At 43.9% G+C, this 21,756-nt stretch overlaps 1 protein-coding gene across 5 annotated transcripts in view; it reads left to right on the top strand.

Moving 5' to 3' along the window:
* The first annotated feature begins 10,131 nt into the window (after window positions 1-10,131).
* Window positions 10,132-21,756, top strand: part of LOC147638484 (uncharacterized) — a 90,603-nt gene continuing 78,978 nt past the window's right edge. For 3 of the 5 annotated variants that reach the window (XM_086798392.1, XM_086798394.1, XM_086798396.1), the window contains exon 1: window positions 10,132-10,344. The gene's annotated coding sequence lies outside the window, so the exon portion shown is untranslated. The remainder of the gene's footprint in view (window positions 10,345-21,756) is intronic. The other 2 variants (XM_086798393.1, XM_086798395.1) reach the window with 1 other exon arrangement.

The following is a 21,756-nucleotide window of genomic DNA, read 5'->3' as shown; positions in this document are numbered from 1 at the left end:
AAAAAGTAAGCTCAGGGGAGTATGCTTAACATCGTTGAGTGTCATACAAGATCACCGATTGTGATTGAACCTCATAATGCCAATCCTAAAAAAGCAACAAAAATACAAAACCCATAGGAGTACCACTTCCCCTTTTAAAAGGAAGACGTACTCTCAACAGAAGAGTCATTAGAGACAAATTGCACGAATTATGTGGTTGAAAAAGCAGGTGAGGAATTTGATGAATCTTTTACGAAATTAAAGCACTCTCTTAAGGAGGAGTGCTCTTCTCTCATGGTTGGTGAAGCCAGCATAGCATCAGCACTTGCACCTTTAAAGTCTAAACATGAGTTATACCAAGACATCAAGAGCTACATAGAACAAGACTGTGAGGATTCACAAGTCTCCAAACAGACCTCAGTTAGAATTGTCAGAGGACCAAGTGTGTCATTATACACGGTACTCTTGAAAAAGCTCAGAGCCAAAAAGAGGATGAAAGTGAATGGGAATATGAAACAGAAACAGGATCTGAAGTTGAAACAAGTGTCAAGGAAGCTAGCTCTGATACCAATTGTTGGAATTAGGGTTAGGGTTTCAATAATGCTCACACACAAGATAGAGAAGCTTAAGAGTACACAAACTCACTAGAATAGAATGAACAAATGTGTGCCAGCAGATGCAAAAGATAAGTACACACCCCAAAATGAGTAGATAAGAGGGTGTACATACGCACGGGGGAAAAAACCTCCTAGTGAGGGAAAAATGCCCCGACGGTCCTAAGTGTGTTCACACACATCACTACCATATAATGCTACATGGGTCACTGAGGCCATGTGTGAGTGTGGGTAGGGACTCACTTAGTCCTTGGGAGACCCCCCTTCATAGATTAGTCAATATGTCCAAGGTATGAGCATGTAGGGGTTGAAGAGGGTTGGTACTTATAGGATTTGTGGGAATGTTAGGCAGAGGACCAAAGCCCGGTGGGACAGGGGATGACACGCTTTGTTGTCGACATGGCAAATGGTATTAGGAGGTGCATTTGGGGCATGAATCTCAAGGGCTCGAAGATGTCAGCCATTGGGTTCAGTCGGGATGTAAGTCCACGTAATCCCTCTATCGTTACCATGTCTTAGTGTTGTCAATTGCTCCTTTAATGAGCAAGCACACGTTTTTTTAAGGTTTTATCACCGCCTGTTGTTACAGCCCGTTATAGCCTCAGGAGGCCTGGTGTACTCTTCACTAGGTCAATTGGGTGTTCGTTTGCCCTAATTAGCTTAGGCATTACACACATGTGAACGACCTCTTAAAGATATTTTTCCAAAAAAAGTGCATGCTAGTAGCATACCAGATGGAAGAGGAGATCTCAAAACCTATTTTCCATCACTGTCTGAAGATGAATTTTTTTTCAAGAAGATTTTCCATGTTTCGTAGCCCATTTTTGAAGGTGTTCCAAAAAGAATTTAGAAAAACTCTGTATGAGAGAGTTGTAGTATTTTTGGAGTACTATAACTTTGTCTCTTTAAGTCTTTTGTGATTTTGTCGTTTAGACCCTCAAAAGTAGCCCGAATATGATTCGCAATCATTTTCGCGCTGTTTTGGGCGATTTTGTACTTTGATCATTTTTTACCTCGATTTTCAGGTCGAATTTTGAGGCTATTGGTCGAAGGCCAAAACGATGGATTTTGCCCTTGAACCCTCAGACCAATTTCGAAGAGCTCAATGTCGGCTTTCCAATGAACACTAGAGTGTGTTCATCGGGTTCACGGTTTAGGAGATATGAGCCTCCAAACAGGGTTGTTTTCTAGAGTCCTTTATTTTTGCGTGAGGCCTTAAGGCGTGAAACCTTTAAGACATGATTTTTTATTTTTTATTTTTCCCGATAGACCCCCTTTAACAACGTGAACCAGCAGGGTGTAGTTCATGACGTGAAACGAACTTTACGGATTTTATCAAATTTGACCCCTTTTTTGCGGGGACTATTTCACAACATGAAATTGCAGGTATGATTCAAGGTGTGAAACCTCAACGTGTGAAAACATCTTTTTTTTTTACGTGAGACCTTAAGGTGTGGAAGTTTTTTTTTTTTGACGTGAGGCCTTAAGGCGTGAATTTTTTTAATTTAAAGTCTAGTGGAAAATTCGAATTTCCTTATTTGGGGGGAATATTTTTTGAATTTTAAATTGGGATGGGCATTTTTCCAAAAGGCAAGTGGGAATCAAAAAAGTCAACCCTTTTATGACAACCCCTTACACCCTTCACATAAATGACCCCCAAAATGGATAATTTGATAACTCATTGGTATCTTCTCATTCAATGCTCATTAGCCTTAATGAGTTATGTAAAAAAGTGATTAGAAATTATTCAAAGATTAATCTTTCCACTAAACTTTTTCTCTTTTAGACGAATCAAGGGCTCTAATTAACAATTGCATTAAAAATTACATTCTATTGCATTGTTTGAATCAATGGATGTAAACTAAACCTAGTACACACTATGTGCAAGCCCTATGAACATTTAAAACCACATTAACAATAACAAAAACAACAATTTAAGCTAAAGATTAAGCAAAAAAGCCTTCTTTACAAAATAAAAAAGAGAGCTATTTCTCACCAAATCACACACAAATCTCCACCAAAACCACATCTTTTTCATGGGAAACCATTAATAAAGACAATGGGCAATGGATAATGCATAGATAAGAGAAAAACGATGAAAAAACTCAAGGGATAAATCCCTGGTAGCGGCACCAAAAATATTATGGCTCACCCTAACCTCCCTTGAAACACATCCAACAAGAGATTACATGAGGAACTGCAATTATCGTGAGAATCTTTCTAATAGCCGAGCTTGTAATCCTTGAGGTCTCTAAGCTCTACAACTCTTTGAGAAGCAATTCCACCACATCTCCCACGAGCATTGTCACACCGCCATGTTGCACTAGGTGTACTTGTCCCTCCTCTCACCTCTCACATCATTCACACACACTCACTAGCATGCATTAGAGAGAGAGATTAGCAAGAGCAAGACTCTATTGCACAATGGAAGAGTCCTTTGTATTATGAGAAATATTCAGTTATATACATAGCCATAAGTATTCACACTCACTTAAACTATGGTCGACTGGGCACTTTAGGCTCATAAGAGGCCTAATGCTATTACTATGACCACTCTCATAATATATCCATGAAGTACCTCACTTGGGACTTCATCCTGTTGGAAATAGGGTTGCAAGAAAGCACACAAAGCTCGGAGAAGAAGAAGCAAGAATGCACACAACACACAATGTATTAGATTGTGTCAATGTACAAAAGATAAGTTAGCCCTAGAATGATGGGCGTATATACAAGCCGAGAGAAAAAACCTCCTAAAGAGGAAAAAAGTGCCCCGACGGTCCTAAGTGTGTTCACACACATCACTGCCTATATATATGGCAACAAATCCCCCCAAGGAGTGATGGTGTGAAGAACGAGAGCTGGCACTCATGTATAGGGAAGTGCCATGCCCAAAGTAGATCAATCCACAAAGGGGAGCAAGCCCAAAGCTTTACAGAAAGCTTCGGAAGCGCCTTTGTGAAAAGATCGGCGAGGTTGTCCTGTGTTGGCACATAGGCCAAGCTGAGCTCTCCTGCTGAGAGTCTCTCCCTGACATAGTGATAATGCACCTCAATGTGCTTTGTGCGAGCATGAAAAACTGGGTTTCTCGCAACTGCCAATGCGCTCTAACTGTCAGTGTAGATAGAGGTGGCAGACTCCTGTCCAACACCCAGGACTTACATTTGAATTTCCATCTGTAAACAGAGGCAACAACGTATCAAATACATCCCGTGAGCTCACACGTGTCTCTTTGGTACATGATAACAAAGGCTACACAGCATCTTCCACAAAAACAACATCTCGACTAATCAAGATATGCTTTTACTGCGGATGATACAATCTGTAACCCTTGCTCTCAGCATTGTAACCAACAAAAATGCATTTGACAGCCTTATCATACGTTGTTGCACAGGCACTAAAGCATAGGCCAAGCAACCAAAGACACGCAAGTGATCAATAGAAGACTTCCTGCCATGCCAAGCTTCGTATGGAGTAACAAACTGCAAGGCCTTAGTGGGACACCTGTTGAGTACATATGCAGCACACATGACAGCCTCAAGCCAAAACACATGTGGCAAGGCTTTGGCTCTTGACCATACATCGTGCCATCTCCATAAGTGACCTGTTTTTCCTCTCAGCAACACCATTTTACTGAGGGGTATACGGCACTGTACATTGGTGTTTTATCCCACGACTAGCCAGAAATGCATCGAACTCTTTAGACATGTACTCCCCCCCTCGATCAGAACGGAGGGTGTCCACAGTATAACTGGATACATTTTCAACCATAAGTAAAAAGCACAAAAACACTTCGGACTTTGCCTTCAGTGGATATACCCATGCATGCATTGAGTAATCATCAATGAAAGTGATGAAGTACAAGTGTTTACCAAATGACGGAGTTTGCATAGGCCCACATACATCACTATGTACAAGTTGCAATTTGCGAGTGGCCTGCACAGAACCATCCTTTGGAAATGCAGAACGCTGCATTTTGCCCAAAATACAACCTTCACAAACATGTTTCAATGGTGCCTCAAGAGGGGGCAATGAAGCAACCATATTAAATTTCTGCAAACGCAGCAAACTAGAAAAGTTCAGATGACCAAAACGAGCATGCTATAGTTTTGCATCTGAAACTGCCTTTTCATCAGAAACTGCATTTGCCGAATCTTCCACACACTTGTCATAAGAATTGAGCCTATAGAGCCCACGAAACAAGGTGCCAGATATAATAATCGTATCACTAGAAGTCAAATCATGAACAGTACATCTGTCATCCACAAATTTGACTACAAGTCCAAGTCTAGCAAGCACAGAGATAGACAATAGATTCTTCTTTATCCCTGGCACATACAAAGCATCTGAAAGTATGAAAGTGCTGCCATTTGCAGTAGTAAGCATAATTTTACCAATGCCCTTCACTGGGTAAGAAGCATTATTGGCACATGTGACAGTATTCCCAGTCAAGACAAGTGAACATATCACGATGCGAGGTAATGTGCTTTGTAGCACCACTGTCAAAATACCATACATGAGAGTCAACAGAAACTGCCAAACATGCATCATGTACAGATGGATCATACTGGCAATACACGCTAAATGTCCATTCTGTATCCTGCACAACATTTGCAGAATCTGCATTTGTAGAAGCATCCGCCATTGTGGCTGCATTTGACTCTTTCTTCTTTGCCTCTTTAGCCTTTAGCTTAGGACAATTCTTAGTGACATGATCAGTTGCCTTACAATAGTTGCACCTCATTTTTTTCTTGCCTTTATCAAGAGCCTTCTCAGACCTATTGTTGCTACCTGTGGAAGGAGAAGAAGTTGCAGACCTACTAATAGGAGAAGAAACAGTGGAAGGGGTTGCCTTACCACTTCTTCTTTGTTGGGCAGCAACAAATGCTTGATCAACTACACGCTGCCTAGCCCTGTTTTTCCTGGACTGCGCTTCTTGCAAGAGCTTGTTACTAAAGTATCATACTTGACAATATCAGGTCTGTCCTCAGTAACAAGTCTCCACGTGGAAGCAAAAGTCTGATATGACTCAGGTAAAGCATCAAGAACAGTCTGCACAAGAGAATGATCAGGAATAATCTCACCTGCAGAAATCAACTGTTCCTTGAGATCTTTAATCTCAGCAAGAAAAACATTCATGTCATCATCTTTCTGCATAATCTTCGATTCTAGATCTTTACGCAGGTAAGAGATTTTTGCCTCGTTAACCTGCATACAAACCAGCTAGAATATCCCAAGCCTGTTTTGCATACAAACCAACTAGAATATCCCAGCTAGAATATCCCAAGCCTGTTTTGCTGTTTTAGCTGAACGAATATGTGGGGTGATGTTATGTTTGATAGAAAGTGCAATCAAGGCATGAGCCTGCGCATCTTTACCATCCCAACGAGCTTGTTCAGCAGTGGGTAAAACAGCAGCAACAGTAAAGCTGCTAGAACCTGCAACATCCTCAACAGATCCTACATCCACAGAACCTGGACGTACATCCATACCCTGCACAATGTTCCACACTCCTTTTGCAACCAAAACATGCTGCATCATGTATGCCCAAAGTGGGTAGTTACTGTCTCCATCCAGTTTGTCATCAGTAGAGACAACATGCGAAAATGTATAACAAGGCATATTATTTACATGGACTTTTGAGAGATATACTCTTGATTGTTATTATTTACAACATGTGCTACCAGAATGTGTTAACCCTAAAAGGGAGTAATGACATCTACCTTCTTATAACATAGGTGGGCAAGGTTATGAGCATGGGGGAGAGATCTCCCTCCTTTTTTTTAAAGTGTGTAGACTCCCTAAGAGCTACCAAAATACATGAAAGCATCAATCAGCATCTTAATGTGTACTTTACACATCAATCAGCACCAAAAACCCCATCAGAGACCTGATAGAATCTTTATATTTTGGGAGGATATCCCTCACCCATGCTCATAGACGAGGAGTAATCTTGTCTATCTCATCACTCATAATATTTTTTCATAAAGAGACCATAAAACCAATGCCTCATGTGTGGACTTTAGTAATTTGTTCTACCCCAAACTTCAAAGCATTTCACATGTCAACTTGTGGGATGGTGGATTTATTTTGCCTTATCAAACTACAATCTTACACCACCCTAAAACCATTAGAGATGTTTCATTGAATATTTAATCTATCAAGCTTGACACCATCTTAGGAGTAAGATAAATCTACAACGCTCCTCTCTTGGTGTGCACTTTCCTTTCCTAGACTTTCCAAGTTCAATTAGATCTAACAAATTTTCCAGTGAAAAGATTTAAAAGATCTAGTGGAGACTATAGAAATATTGGCTTGTGAGAAATAAAGGGACTACTTCAAGGCATGATGCAATATATGTATTCACTCAAAGGTGTATGTCTATTCACTCAAAATTGATGGTATATACCTATTTGCTCAAAGTTGATCTTGTTTACTCAAAGTCGATGTTATATTCATTAATATGCTTGGATTATAAATGTCCTTGCAAGTGTACATGTCCAGTTGGTACTCAATCACCTCCCCTCCCACCCCCTCTTTCTTTGCCTTCTTGCCTATTAAAAACACCCTCCGCCACCATCTCTACCTCTCACTTACCACCTTACTTAGCCATATGACAACTCATGAATCTTTCCTTAACCATGTAGATGAGAGAGAGAGAGAGAGAGAGAGAGAGAGAGAGAGAGAGAGAGAGAGAGAGAAACGACCCTAAGTGTCCATGAGACCATAGCAATATAATGGTACCATGGATATATTGAGCCATGCAAGAACTAAAAAGGAAATGAAAAAAGAGGGGGAAAACATCGACGTGTTATAGGTATATATTTTATCATATTTTTTATGAATAATCGTATAAAAATATGTTTGATTTAATTTGTGTAAGATTCAGCTTAATGGAATGTGCAAGTGAGCACAAGAAAAAGCAAGCCTAGATTATACGCTCATCTATCCTTAGCTCCTTGGGCTATTTTTATGAATAAAATTCTCTAAATACTCATGTCGTGGAAGTGGAGCTACATGACATGGGGGGGGGGAGATTGCACCCAATCTTGTCTTGATGGTGATGTTATTCTTTCTCTCTTACCTTATGTTATGCTATGTGATTTGATTTCAATTTAATTCAAGTCTTTGTTTTAATTTATGATATATTTTATGAGTTTTTAATTATTTCTTCAAGAAGAAGTACAAAAGGGTCCCGTGACACGACGTGTGTATACATCCATCTTGATAGAGTAGATGATGATTTTATGATCCATCTTGGAGTAGAAAGACAGTCAGGCCTTTGTGATGGGAGCATGTCATGTCAGCAAAGATCCATATCTTTATGTGGTGGAGGGTCTTGATGCTCTAGGTCATGGATGGGCGTTTGGCTTGGGATCAACAAGCTCTCTTGCTAAGAACTCCTATGGGGCGCATAGACGGAGTGTGGGTATGAGTGGTGGGTTCTGATGTTGGAGCAGAGGCACTAATAAAGGTGGTGGACTTTGATGTGGATGCATGTACCACAAAGAAATATGTGATGGCTCATTGGATCCTATCTGAGCTAGGCTTATCTCCTAGCATGCTACCACATCTGTGTGCTCCATCAAGTACATGCCATAGATCTTGGCCATTGTGTGGCTGTGTGGTCAATCATGATACCCCTATAACTACCAAGGTCCATGGGGTCTCTTGCTTTGTGGATGGGGACGATTGTGTTAGTGGTCCAGGAGGGGGGGAACCCTTCACAAAGTGCTTTACGAAAGCAAACATGTGTACCCAGGGACAAAGTGTTCCATGCATAGATCCCCATGATCTTTCTCTCTCCCATTATACAAGAGCCCTAGTGTCATTGAGAGAATTGAAGATGTAAGGTGATGTAGGTTGAAGGACATGTGACATTTGCAGTATAGTATGGCACATCATGCATAGGCTAGGGTTTGCGATACGTGTAGGGGTTCTTTCTTTCCTCAAGAATGTGATAAGCTTCTAAGTTATCCTCACTCAAAAAGAGGTAGTAAAGCTCTTGTTCTTGTTTGGCGAAAATAACTCTTGTTCTCGTCTTGCAAGAAATGCACGCTTCTTTTTGACGAGTGAGTTTGCATCTCATGTGCTGAAATCAACCCATGTTCCCTCTCTCATAAGAGGTGAAGCCTAGTGGTTTTTGCACTCTTCATCATACCATCTATTATGTGGTTGGGAGATAATTAGAAAATTTGCTAAGGAGCACGTGGTAAAGGGAAAGCTGACATGGGCAGAGTCATGGGATGATGGAGGAGAGTTGCGATCTAATGGTGGAGAGAGAGAGAGAGAGAGAGAGAGAGAGAGAGAGAGAGAGACTTTACACTGCACATGTATGTAGCAGAGACTTTCGTGTGTACTTAAAAATTGTAATTTTTTTGGGAACAAGATTTTATGCTTTACATTTTTTAAACCATAAGATTTTAGCCTTAAAAATTTCTTTTCAAAAGTTAAAATTTTAATCACTCCTAGCTCTTTTTGGTGCCTTATTAGAGATTACTACAAGTGCTATTGACTTATAAAGAATGGAGCATGCTAGTTAGGTGGGGAAGAGTTTAATAGCATGGCTTCAAGTTTGAGATGGGGACATTTGAAGTTCTAAACTAATTAACTTCTTTGTCTCTACCTTTTGTAAAGTATGTACCTTATCACATGCTGGGATGTGTAAGCACACAAACACATGTAAGCTACCTTTCATGATGGAAGGACCTCATGACATGGAGTACTTGTTGCTAAGAAGCGTAAAAAATGACCTTCGCAAAGACAAGCAGTATTCATCTATTTTGTTGTACTCTAAAGCCATCAGCTCATCATTGTTTATGAATTGTTGATAAATTGAATACATGCATGTATTTCAGAGCAACGTATCAATGGGGAAACATGTTGAAATAATGTCTCTCCAAACTTGTACTCTATAGCTACCACTCCTATGATATTTTAAGGGGGAATGGGTTGTGTTAATTGGTTTGCCTAATTGGGGATTCCAACTTTTGTATTGTGCTCTTCAAGTTGCACAATGTATTGAATAATTTTTTCATAGTAAGCTGATCAAAGGTTAATTTAATTTGCATCCACAAAGATATTTATAATGACAGGTTAATTTAATTTGCATCCACAAAGATATTTATAATGAGAGGAACATTATTTTGCTGTGTTGTAAAACAAGTTACCAAAAATTGAAGGTAAAGGTTTTGAATAATTACTTGCTTTTTCAATTAGAAAGCTAGAGTAAGGTAATGTGCATTTTTCAAAAGCAACAAGGGGGTGCGGACAATAGCCGGGTGGTTAAGGGTCCCCCTTCTCCTCTTGGGACGCGAGTTCGATTTGGCCCACCGTTCTCCTCACTCCAAGAGGTGAAAGAGTGCGAACAAAAAGCCAGAGTAAGGTAATGTGCATTTTTCAAAAGATAACAAGGGGGTGGGGACAATAGCCAGGTGGTCAAGGGACCCCTTTCTCCTCCCAAGACGCCTCGTCCCAGGATGTGAGTTCGATTCTAGTCCACTCCTCCTCCTCACTCGATGAGAGGTGAAAGAGTGCGTGTAAAAAAAAAAGACAAGTGCACTTGCCGGCCAAGCATTTGAATTGATGCTTTGGGAGGCCATGTGTGGACAGAAGCTTATTCAACGGGCTAGCCGGTACGTGGCAAGGCAAAGAAAAGAGACGGGGAAAAAGTGAAAAATATATAATTTCTGTTTTGCTGAAGTGAACAAGTGCAGCTCGCCATCGCCATAGCGGAAACCCTAACAATCAACAGGCAAGTTCTTTCATTCTCTTTTTTTCTTTTTTTTTTTGTGGGAATTTTCATTCCTGGCTCCTTTCTTACACACTTAATGTAGATCTAGCCTTTTCTCTGTAGCAAAAATCCTCCCTTTTTCTTCAGTTTATTTTTCTGTTTTTTTTTTCAATTACTATTGCATTTCTCTAGATTCTGTAGAGCTCAGAAACTGTTTGTACGGCAACACAGAAGCCTGTCTTAACTTCTATTATCGTTATTTTTAATAGAACCGCTTTAATTGTTCTATATCGTTCTTTTTTCAGAGTTTGTACCACATTTTGAATTTCATTTTATCATCATAACTTGTATTGTTATAGTATTTCGTAATGACCAACTAATCTACTCTATTATCATCATATATTCCTATTATAAATCGCCATCCTTCATCTGGAGAGTTTACTTGGACAACCACCACTCTCTTCCTCTCTCTTATTCACAATACAACTGGCTGGTATTCAGGACTACTCATAGCTGTTCAAAATCATCATTTTTCTCTCTTCCTTGCCGAGACGAACGAAGCCCACAAACTGCAAATCGTTTATTCTCTATTGCTTTGCTCTTTCAAGCGTTAGGAAGGTCCTGCAAAATACCCACAAACCAGGTCATTCACATGGCCATGTGGGAGAAAGTTCCGGGCGTCCCTAGCTCCGCTTGATTGACACACACAAATCAAGCATGCACATGAAAACGTTGCATTCAAAAACTCATTATTCACACAGACATGGATGCAATGCAAGACTCATGGTGCACTACACAATCTCCTATTTAAGAGGTTGAATCTTCATTACCTCTTGGATCTAGGTGCTGGGATCCCTAGACCATGCACATTGGGCCGAAACTCACGGAGAGGTATGCCATGTCACCAGCAGGTGACACATGCCCTGTGTGTCCGTTGGCAAGGGACTCTCACCCCGTCGTCAAAGAGATCCCTCTCCTCATCATTGTTGAGACATTTGTACATTGGTAGAACCTTTTTTGGGGATTTATGTGTCATATGTCGTGAATCCATTGTGAACCCTAGTTTAGGGACATGTTAGGCATGAGCTACGTAGCTTACATTTGAAGCCTTAGGTGTCGGTATGTGTCACTTAACCCACTTGGAGAATAGAGCATTTAGGTCATCTTAGGATAGATGCATGTAGCAAGCATGTAGGTATCATAGACTTTAGGCTAGCTTCATAGGGTTAGTCATAAGAGGGCTCCCATAAGGGTTGCCCAAGAGCCACAAAAGGGGCCAGCCGTGAGTGCTTGGCATAGTGGCCAGTCATTAGGCCAGGATGGCCAAGCCTAGGAAAGGCCTGTTGGTCACCATAATACGCCCACATGCCACACGTGAAAGTGCCACAAAAATGTCATTTTTAGTACGTCATAGGCATTTTTTTTTTCCGGGAAAAAGATACTTATATTAGTTAATAAAAAAAGTAGCCACGAAGGGCTAAATACAACCATGAAGGGCTAGATACAAACTTGCCTCCATGTACGGGGCAGGGATCAAGTAATCAAGAGGTGGAGAAAGATGCACTTCTCCTCTGGCGGGCCGCTCTATGAGGAGAAGGCTGTCATAAGGGGGGGAGGGGGGTAACCACACAGATGGTCTGTAATGCCGAGTGGGATCACCACCTCTATCAATGAGAAAAGGGCCAAGCCGCCAGAGCCTCAAGAAAGCCTCCCGTTGCTTCTGCATGCAGTCAGAGTAACCTTGCAACTTTCCCCACTGACCGCGGAGGGATGGATGATGTCGAGCCAAATGCTCCTAATGGACACCGTAGGCGGAGTGTGGGCACCCTTGATGGCATTGCTGCATCTAGCTCTTCATATGTGTTAGGCTGCAATGCTATTGCAAATCACCCATCTCTAACATGAGCCCGGTCTCCAGTGGTCAGTAGGTGGGGCTGGAATTGGTACTACCGAAATGCGGAGGCGAGAGACTTGAAGGGCTAGCCCCTCACCTTCCTATTAGAAGTCATCTCCTGTCTATATTTATACACCAGGGCCTCTGTTGTGGGTGTGCCCGCCCAGTATAAGGTGTTTTATCATTTTTCCACACTCCCCGTATTTTTCCCTATTTTTTTCCATTTTTCCTAGTGGTGGGGAGGGTTGCCAGAGGGTGCCAGGAGCACTCCAGTGCTGGCCGACTGCATACAGATCAGTCGTGGGCTACTGGACTGCTGGTCGACTGTACTTTCTCAGTCGTGGGCATTACTCTGTTGGCCGACTGCATTTATGCAGTCGTGGGACCATTTTCAGCAGTTGTGGGCACTTTTTATGCTGGCCGACTGCTCTCCCAGGGATGTATATATAGGCCCCTTGCCCCCACCACTCATTCATTCAGTTTTCTCGCGATCTTGTGTATAGAGAAGAGTTTACACACCTATCTCTCTGTGTTTCTTGTGCTGTTTATTTTCTGCAGTCTACTTGCTCGTCTACCCAAGTTTGGTTATCATTTCCGCTGCATATTCTGACATGGTATCAGAGCCCTAGGCTCGAGATAGATCTTGGGAGTTTTTCTGAGCAAGAGGGGGAGCGTTAGGCTACTGATTGGTGGACTGTTTTGGGCTGAACGGGAAGAGAAGGTGCAAGAGGAAGGCGGGCTAAGGTGCTGGACAGCCACTTGCAGGTTTTCAGATTTTTTTTCCCACCCACCCACCCTTTCAGGTTACTCTCTGCGATGGTAGATTTACTAGAGATGGCTGAGAAGCACGTGAAGATTCCGACTCTCCCCACGTTCCCAGTGGATCGTCAGTTGGACGGGTCCAATTACGGCATCTGGAAGGTCATGATGGAGTCAGTGCTGGAGTCATATGACCTTGCTGATTTTATCATCATCGGGGTTCCACGGCCGGAAGCTGAGGAAGGGGAGTTACTATCGACGAGGAAGGACCGAGAGGCACAGGCACACATGTGGGATCGTGTCAACGCCAGGGTCCGGTCGTTTATTTTCCTCAATTGCACACCACAAGTGATCAATCATGTGAAGCACATGACGTTGGCGAGAGGCATATGGGAGCACTTGGCTTCTTTGTATAACAGGGTGTCACCCATGAAACGGATCTCCTTGGAAGTGCAGATGCGGGTTATGAACCCTGCAAAGTCTTCGACGATGCGGGAACACATCAACAAGCTGCAGGCCCTTCAGCAGGAAGTCCTACAAGCTGGGAAAGAGATATCATCTGAAGATATGGCCATCACTCTGCTTTCCCACTTGCTTGGTCAGTATTCTGCTTTCTATTCCTCGTTGATCACGAGTGGCAGGCTCAGCACCATTACTTGGGAGGAGCTTGTGCCAATGGTCTTGGACCAGGAGGAACGTTTCACGAACCCTCCTCACGGCGGAGGTTCGGAGGCCTTAACTGGCCAACGGTCGAAAGGCCGGAATAACAACAAGGGCAAAGGGAAGGCTTCACCGGAGAAGTCTTCTGGGAAGAAGCCTGATCCAGAACGAGAGAAGCTGAAGGCCGAAAGATCTTGTAATGATTGTGGCGAGAAAGGCCACTACTGGAGGAAGTGCCCTAAGCGGACAGGGAAGAGTGCTGATTCCTCAGCCTCAGCTGCAAAGACTCCAGCATTTGTGCACTTAGAGATGGTGGACTCCGATGCTTCATCATCTTCGAGCGAGGAGGCAGTTGGCTTCACCGCGAAGGATACCCGGGAATGGATTCTCGACAGTGGTGCTTCCAGGCACATGACTCCATCCTGTGACTTCTTTCTGGATCTGAAACGGAAGTCAGGTCGTATCTTTATTGGCGATAACTCCACTATTCCGATACATAGTGAGGGCCGGATGGAGATTATTCCCGACGGCAAGGGGGGCAAGCATGCTTCCCGTGTTCTTTATGTCCCTGCTCTGGGTTTTCATCTACTGTCAGTGCATGAGGTATGCAAGGCTGGCTTTCGGGTGGAATTTGAGGAGCATTCAGTTGCTCTAAGGGATCGTGAGACTGGCAAAGTTGTTTGGGAAGGCGGTGTGGAGAATGGCATCTACAAGCTCTCTGCACTCTCCTCACTAACAGGTTCTCACGTCGGAGATTTGTGGCACTTTCGTTTTGGCCACTTAAATGTGGATGCTTTGAGGCGCGCCTTCCGGGACCAGATGGTGGTTGGCTTGCCAGATGTTGGTAATAGGCAAGGACGCTGCAGTTCTTGCATACGTGGTAGCAGCACAGGGAATCCTTTTCGAAGCAGGCTTCCAGGCGGGCTTCGAAACCATTGGAGTTGATTCACACTGACTTGTGTGGACCACAGCAGATACCATCCTTGGGAGGATCTCTCTATTTCATGCTGCTTGTTGATGATTGTACGAGATTCACGTGGGTCTACTTTCTTTCCCAGAAGGACCAAGCTTTTACTCGGTTCAAGGATTGGCACGTGATGGTGGAGAAAGAGTCTGGATATCAGGTTAAGACTCTCAGGGCTGCTAAAGGAGGTGAATTCTCCTCGACTGTATTTTTCAGGTTTTGTGCAGATCATGGCATCAAAAGGAAATTGGCCAATACCGGATCGCCTTCGGAGAATGGAGTTGTTGAACGTAAGAACAGGACTGTGGTGGAAATGGCGAGGACCATGCTGGAGCATCGTGATCTTCCTCGTCCACTTTGGGGTGAGGCTGTGGCAACGGCTGTCCATACCATCAACCGCTCTCCGACGACTTCAGTACCCCATATGACTCCATTTGAGGCATACTTTGGCAGGAAACCCGATGTCTCGCACTTCTGTGTCTTTGGGAGTGATGCGTATGTACATATTCCGAAGAAGCAGAGGGGGAAGCTTGACTCCAAGTCCCGCAAGCTGGTATTTGTGGGGTATAACTCTCTTTCCAAGGGATACAAGTTGTATGATCCAGAAAGGAATGAGATTGTTGTCAGCCAGGATGTGGTCTTTGACGAGCATGTTCCAGCATCCACTGTCGAGGAGCCGCCACTTCTTGGAGATCCAGAGGAGTCTGATGATGATTCCCAGTCTATTATTCCAGTTGATCCATCTCAGTCATCACAGGAGGTTGAGCCCACAGCTGGAGTTGAGTCCCTGCGACCATAGGAGGCTCCACGATCTGTTGGAGTACCTAGGTGGTTGTTAGACACCCTTCGGGAGTCAAGTGTCACGGAGCTACCCTCCGAGTGGACCATAGAGGACGGCCCTCGAAGATCACATGCTTTGATGTCTCGTATCATGCGGGATAAAGAGCCCACTTCCGTAAAGGAAGCCCTTTCACAGGATACTTGGAGGAAAGCCATGCAGGTGGAACTTGATGCCATCGAGAAGAACAACACTTGGGAGTTGGTACTGAGGCCGTCGGAGCGGTCTGTCATTGGTGTCAAATGGGTCTTTAAGACCAAATACGCGTCTGATGGGTTCGTGGACAAACACAAAGCCAGACTTGTGGCTAAAGGTTATGCTCAGCGGCCAGGCCTCGACTACGAGGATACCTTTGCACCGACAGCGCGGATGTCCACGATTCGGACCGTTCTTGCCCTTGCTTCTTCTCAAAGGTGGCCCGTGTATCAAATGGATGTAAAATCTGCGTTCCTTAATGGTGACCTGCAGGAGGAGGTGTACGTTGAGCAGCCTCTAGGCTTTATTGTTCCAGGATCGGAAGGGATGGTTTACAGGTTACGTAAGGCCTTGTATGGTCTTAAGCAGGCTCCCAGGGCTTGGAATCAGAAGATTGATTCCTTCTTTATTCGGACTGGATTTCAGAGATCGGTTGGCAGATCCGAACCTGTTTCTCTTTCGGGAAAGCGGCATGGTTTCGGGAACGCGGCATGGTCACACTTATCATCCTTTATGTGGATGATCTCATTCTCACCGGCGGTCATGTGGAGCACATTGGAGTGACGAAGGCTGCCTTGTCAAAGGAGTTTGAGATGACCGACTTAGGCTTACTCCACTTCTTTTTGGGACTGGAGATCTGGCAGACCCAGAGGGGGTTTTTTGTCTCTCAGCAACGGTATGTTCATGAGTTGCTTGAGGCCTTTGGGATGGAGAACTACAAGCCTATTACTTCGCCGATGGACCTGAACACAAAGTTAACCGTTACAGATGAAGTCTCATTGGGACGCAGGATTGCGGATCTTGCGGTATCTGCAGAGTACGAAGGATCTGGGACTCTTTTACACAGGAGGGAATGGAGTTAAGCTCCAAGGTTGGAGTGACTCAGATGGGGGAGGAGATCCAGACATGAGGAGATCTACTTCAGGATACAGTTTTACCCTCGGCTCATGAGCAGTTTCTTGGAGCAGCAAGAGGCAGCCAACTATTGCCCTTTCTTCGACAGAGGCAGAGTATTGGGCTGCTTGTGGTGCTGCTTGTGAGGTTGTATGGCTGCGGAGGCTGCTAGGCGAGATTGGGTTTCCACAGCGGGAGCCCACAGTCATCCAGTGCGATAACCAGAGTTGTATAGGTATTGCTCGGAACCCGGTTTTCCATGCCCGGACCAAGCATATAGAGATACAGTATCACTTTGTACGTGAGAAGATCTTGGCTGGTGACAACTTGCTACTTTATTGTTTGACGGAGGACAATGCGGCGGACCTCTTCACGAAGTCTCTACCTCAGGCTACGCTCAGGCGGCACTCCAGCTCCCTTGGGTTGCTTTCACAGCCAGGAGCTGAGAGGGGGTGTTAGAAGTCATCTCCTATCTATATTTATACACTAGGGCCTCTGTTGTGGGTGTGCCCGCCCAGTATAAGGTGTTTTATCATTTTTCCACACTCCCCGTATTTTTCCCTATTTTTTCCCATTTTTCCTAGTGGTGGGGAGGGTTGCCAGAGGGTGCCAGGAGCACTCTAGTGCTGGCCGACTGCATACAGATCAGTCGTGGGCTACTGGACTACTGGCCGACTGTACTTTCTCAGTCGTGGGCATTACTCTGCTGGCCGACTGCATTTATGCAGTCATGGGACCATTTTTAGCAGTCGTGGGCACTTTTTATGCTGGCCGACTGCTCTCCCAGGGATGTATATATAGGCCCCTTGCCCCCACCACTCATTCATTCAGTTTTCTCGCGATCTTGTGTATAGAGAAGAGTTTACACACCTATCTCTCTGTGTTTCTTGTGCTGTTTATTTTCTGCAGTCTACTTGCTCTTGTCTACCCAAGTTTGGTTATCATTTCCGTTGCATATTCTGACACTTCCTCCTCATAAGCCCTGACAACCTTAGCCTGTGTGCCCCAAGCAACAATGCCCCATGTAATGATACGGGTCGAGGTCCTGCCCATTGTGAAGCTGCGGTGGAGAATCCGTTGCCAATCCGTTGCCAAACCTGCTGAGCCTTCAGGCAATCCCAAAGACAGTGTCGTTGAAATTTGTGAGGGTGGCCGCACCTTGGACAAGCTGCTGGTCAACCACCAAAGGCCAACCACGTGCCAACTGCCAAGCTCCTGTGTGCCATTAGCCAAGGAAAGAGGGTGATCTTTCGAGGCCGAAAACTGTGCCTCTTCCAAAAATCTGAGCACGTCATAGGCATTTATAAACATGCCGACATCATGTAGGGCAGCCGACTTGTGCCTCAGTCCATTCATAAAATCATCTCATTCTTACATCATTTAGCAGTGAAACAAAGCAGTTTCAAATTGTGCTTGAGTCTTCTGACTTGTGCATACATTCTACAGTAGAGCACTTTCATTCTATACTAGGGCACTTTCATGTGCTATAGACAAAGGCAACAAGAAGTGCCCTTCAGCATTCAGCCATCTTCTCTCTCTACATGTCTAACTCCTTGTTCAAAGATTATAAAGTGGAATGCTTAAACTCACTTAAACATAAAGGTATAAAGAAGGCCTTGTTTGTTACACGATCATACCGGTTGCATGCTACAGGAAGAGAAAAACTTAAGAAGCAACAAGAGTTTTAGGGAAGTAGGTAGTCTTAAGCAACTTGGTTATACTCTTGGGATTGATCATCTTCTTGGAATATATTACTTTACTTGTACATACAATTTATTGAAAGCATTCATTGTTAAAAATGAGGATTAGAGTAGGATACTCATGAATGTGTGTGTAAGTTTGGGCAGTTAATTACTTATTTGTTGTACTAATTCTTTCTATTTGCTACTTCCCTTAGTGCTAGGCTTCATTATGGCTGAGTCTGCCCTGTAGCTCCAGAGGTTTGACAGAAACTCAGTACGAAGGGCTTTGTGTGAATATATGCTCTTATGTGTGTGCGTGTGTGAGAGCATATCTTGATACAGAGTTCTACACCCACTATTGGGCACTGATGACGTTAGTGGGGATGTCGTAGTATCTAGTCCATACTATGTATAATGGAGTTGATAGTTATATAGCCTTGTGGGTTGACTACCATGAGTATATAACATGCACGTTCCTAAAAGGTGAATTTGGGCATGTTCCTGGATTCATCTAGGTATATATATATATTTCTATGTTTGCATGTAGATTGTATTTGTAGTTTTAAAGTTGGTATCAGAGCCGATGATATTTACAAAAGTTTTCGTTTCAAGCATCCCATGTGTGTTGCCTGCCAAGGTTGAATGAGGGGAACAATTGAATGATCCAAGTTTTCAGCTTCTTCATGTCTCTTGAAGATTATCCAACCATGTGTTGACAGAGCAGATTGCAGCCATGGCCTCCATGCAAGTGGAGCTGATCTTGGCTTGCTTATTGGCAGATCACATGGCGGCTTTCACGGCCTTGTTGCAGGCCATTCATTACCAGCAATAGAATTGCAAGGATAATGGTGACTATGGAATTTATAAGGCCACATCATGTAAGCACAGTTCTAGTGGTGGAGTGTGACACCACACTGTGTAGGTGGTAGCATGTGGTCACGTTTTCAGCCAAGGGACTTGGGAAGGCTTAAAGGTGTTGTATGGCAAGTCTTAAAGAAGGCTCTTCAGAGCCATGAGAGGTCTAGGGTGGACAACAGCCAAGGCTTGTGTGGGCAGCATTGTAATCAGGCTAGATAGGATGGGATGGTTTAGGCACCAAGTGTGAGCGGCCAAGTTGGGGGGGTGAGGTTGGGAAGTGGGCGACCAGCAAAAGCTGAGGCCTTATAAATAGGCATCCCAACCTCCCTTTCTAGATTGCCAAAATTGTGCAATGAATTTTTGATCGCATCACTTACATTCTCTTATGGCAACCCATAGAGTTTGTAAAGTTGCTGTACAAAGAGATGAGCCAACTCATGGCTGTCTACATTGAACCTAGTAGGTATAAACCTAGCCATCTTAATCAATCAATCCAATGACTTTAATTAACACTCATATGAAATTTTGGATTGGACGCCCATATCGTAAACTTGCTATTTCCAAATAGTAATCAACTTTGAATGAAATACTTAGTCAATATCTTTCTCTCTACAGCACTCATTTGAGTATCTGGAGACTGGAACACTAAGATCTCGTGGCTACTACTGAAGGAGATAGCACAAGCGGAAGCATAAATAGTAAACATATGAGAGAGTGCAAAGGAGATGGAGAGAGTTGGACAAGATCACCTTTTATAACAGTAGCAAAGCTTTACAATGGCAATGGCCAGCAACTGAATGTTGAACTATGTGCAAGGGAAGTGGATGAATGAGTGAATAATGGGGAACTCCTTATATAGTGCATGAGTGAGCTGGCCGACTGTCTCTAGGGCTGGCTGACTGCTCACAAGACAAATAAATAGGAGAAATACAATAAAATGCCCAGATAAATGGTAAAGCCCTAGAACACTGAGATGCACAATTATAACACCCCCTCTGCAGCTCATAGTGTGCAAGAGTCAGAAGAAGATAAGTCGATGAAGATGCAACCATGGATCCTCCAGCACTGCGAATACTGGAATCACTTTGGAGAGAGCACCCACCAACCTGTTTCCTCGAAACAAGATGCCACCATGAACAGCAAGGAACTTTGCTTGGCCACGAATTCCTACACAAGTGTGCAGTGAACTCCAAAAATAGATGATGAGCTGCTGGACACACTGCCCCTATAATCCCCAATAGTGGACGGAACACATCATGTCCCAAAGCCTCGAACAATGAACTTGGAACAGATCCAATTCATAATCTCTGTTGTACCAAAGATAACCATGTCCTGCCAGATGTCTAATGCTTGGAACTCCGAATCACGGTCCCCATGCACCAGTAAGTGGAGCTGTAATCAGTCCCCTCTCCCGCCCACAAGCCTCTTCTGGCTGGAAGCACATGGGGGAAACTGCATGTGTACTAGAGAAGCACACCATCTGGGGTCTCTTGAGCCGGAAGTGCCCTGGGAGCCCTAGAAGTGGTACTAGAATCTGTATCACTATGTGTCGTGTCTTTGCCTTTTCTCGGAGATGAAGCCTTGCTCTTGGTCTTGTCCTTCTTCTTGGACAAACAATCCTTGGACAGATGTCCTCTTTTCCCACAAGAGAAATAACGACTCCGACCTTTCTTTTGAACTGAGGAAAGTGCTTGGTCAGAATTGTTGACTGACACCTTCAACTTAACCTATGAGATGAGAACGGACGACTCCTCCAAAAGTAGGGAGCTAAGATCATCAAAATCCAACTGAGTGTAAGTGACCTGGCACCGCAAAGATCGAGAAATAACATCATAGTCCGGAGGAAGCTTGGTGAGGATAAGAGTAGTCAGCTGAGAAGAGGACAAAGCAGCACCCATAGCCAGTAACTGGTCATGGATAACCTTGGCCTTCATGAGAAAAGATTTCATGGAATTGCCTTCAGGAAATAACAAACCGTAGAGCTGCCCCTGGAAGGTAACTGCCCTCATCGATGAATCTCGTGCAAACAGATCCTCCAACTTTGACCATACCTGATGAGCACTGGAGAGAGTTTGCATTGCCGGTGAGACCTCCTCGGTGATGGTCCGCACAAGCACAAAATGCGCCTTTGAGTCCCGATTCTCCCGGTCTTGTAATTCCACAACAAATTCATATACCTAATCCTGAGTCCACCTACTGGAGTTTTCAGGACGCTCGGGCTTCCTTTCAGTGCCCTGAACAATGTCCCACAAACCTTTGTGGATGAACTAGACCCGGATCTGAAGCTTCCAATGAGCGTAGTTGGGTCCTTTCAACTTGTCATCTTTGTTCGTAAGGGGGGAGCCATATCCACAACAGCAAAGAACAAATCTCAGCTCTCAAAACACTTCTCTGAAGTGCTTTCCAACGAAGAGAGGCACCAGGAACAATCAACCCCCTCTCAAACCGTAGAGAGAAAGAGGCGGGACAGCAGCAAATGTTGGGGTAAAGGCGTTATGCCCACCCTTATAGTGTGTACAAGCCCATAAGTTATAGTACATAGTACACTTAGTACTTTTAATGTACTAAGTGCACTATGTGTACTAGTGCAATATACATGTGTGATAGGGGAGTCACACACTCATGCTTTTCATGAGTTGACTTATCCCCACAACTCTCTCTCTCTCTCCCTTGCTTCTCTGTGTATGTC

The sequence above is a fragment of the Cibotium barometz genome, chromosome 5 (assembly GCF_041138505.1).
Source record: "Cibotium barometz isolate CiBa-2024 chromosome 5, ASM4113850v1, whole genome shotgun sequence".
Lineage (NCBI taxonomy): Eukaryota > Viridiplantae > Streptophyta > Polypodiopsida > Cyatheales > Cibotiaceae > Cibotium > Cibotium barometz.
Note: the sequence above shows the minus strand (reverse complement) of the source record. Positions and strands in the feature narration are given on the sequence as shown.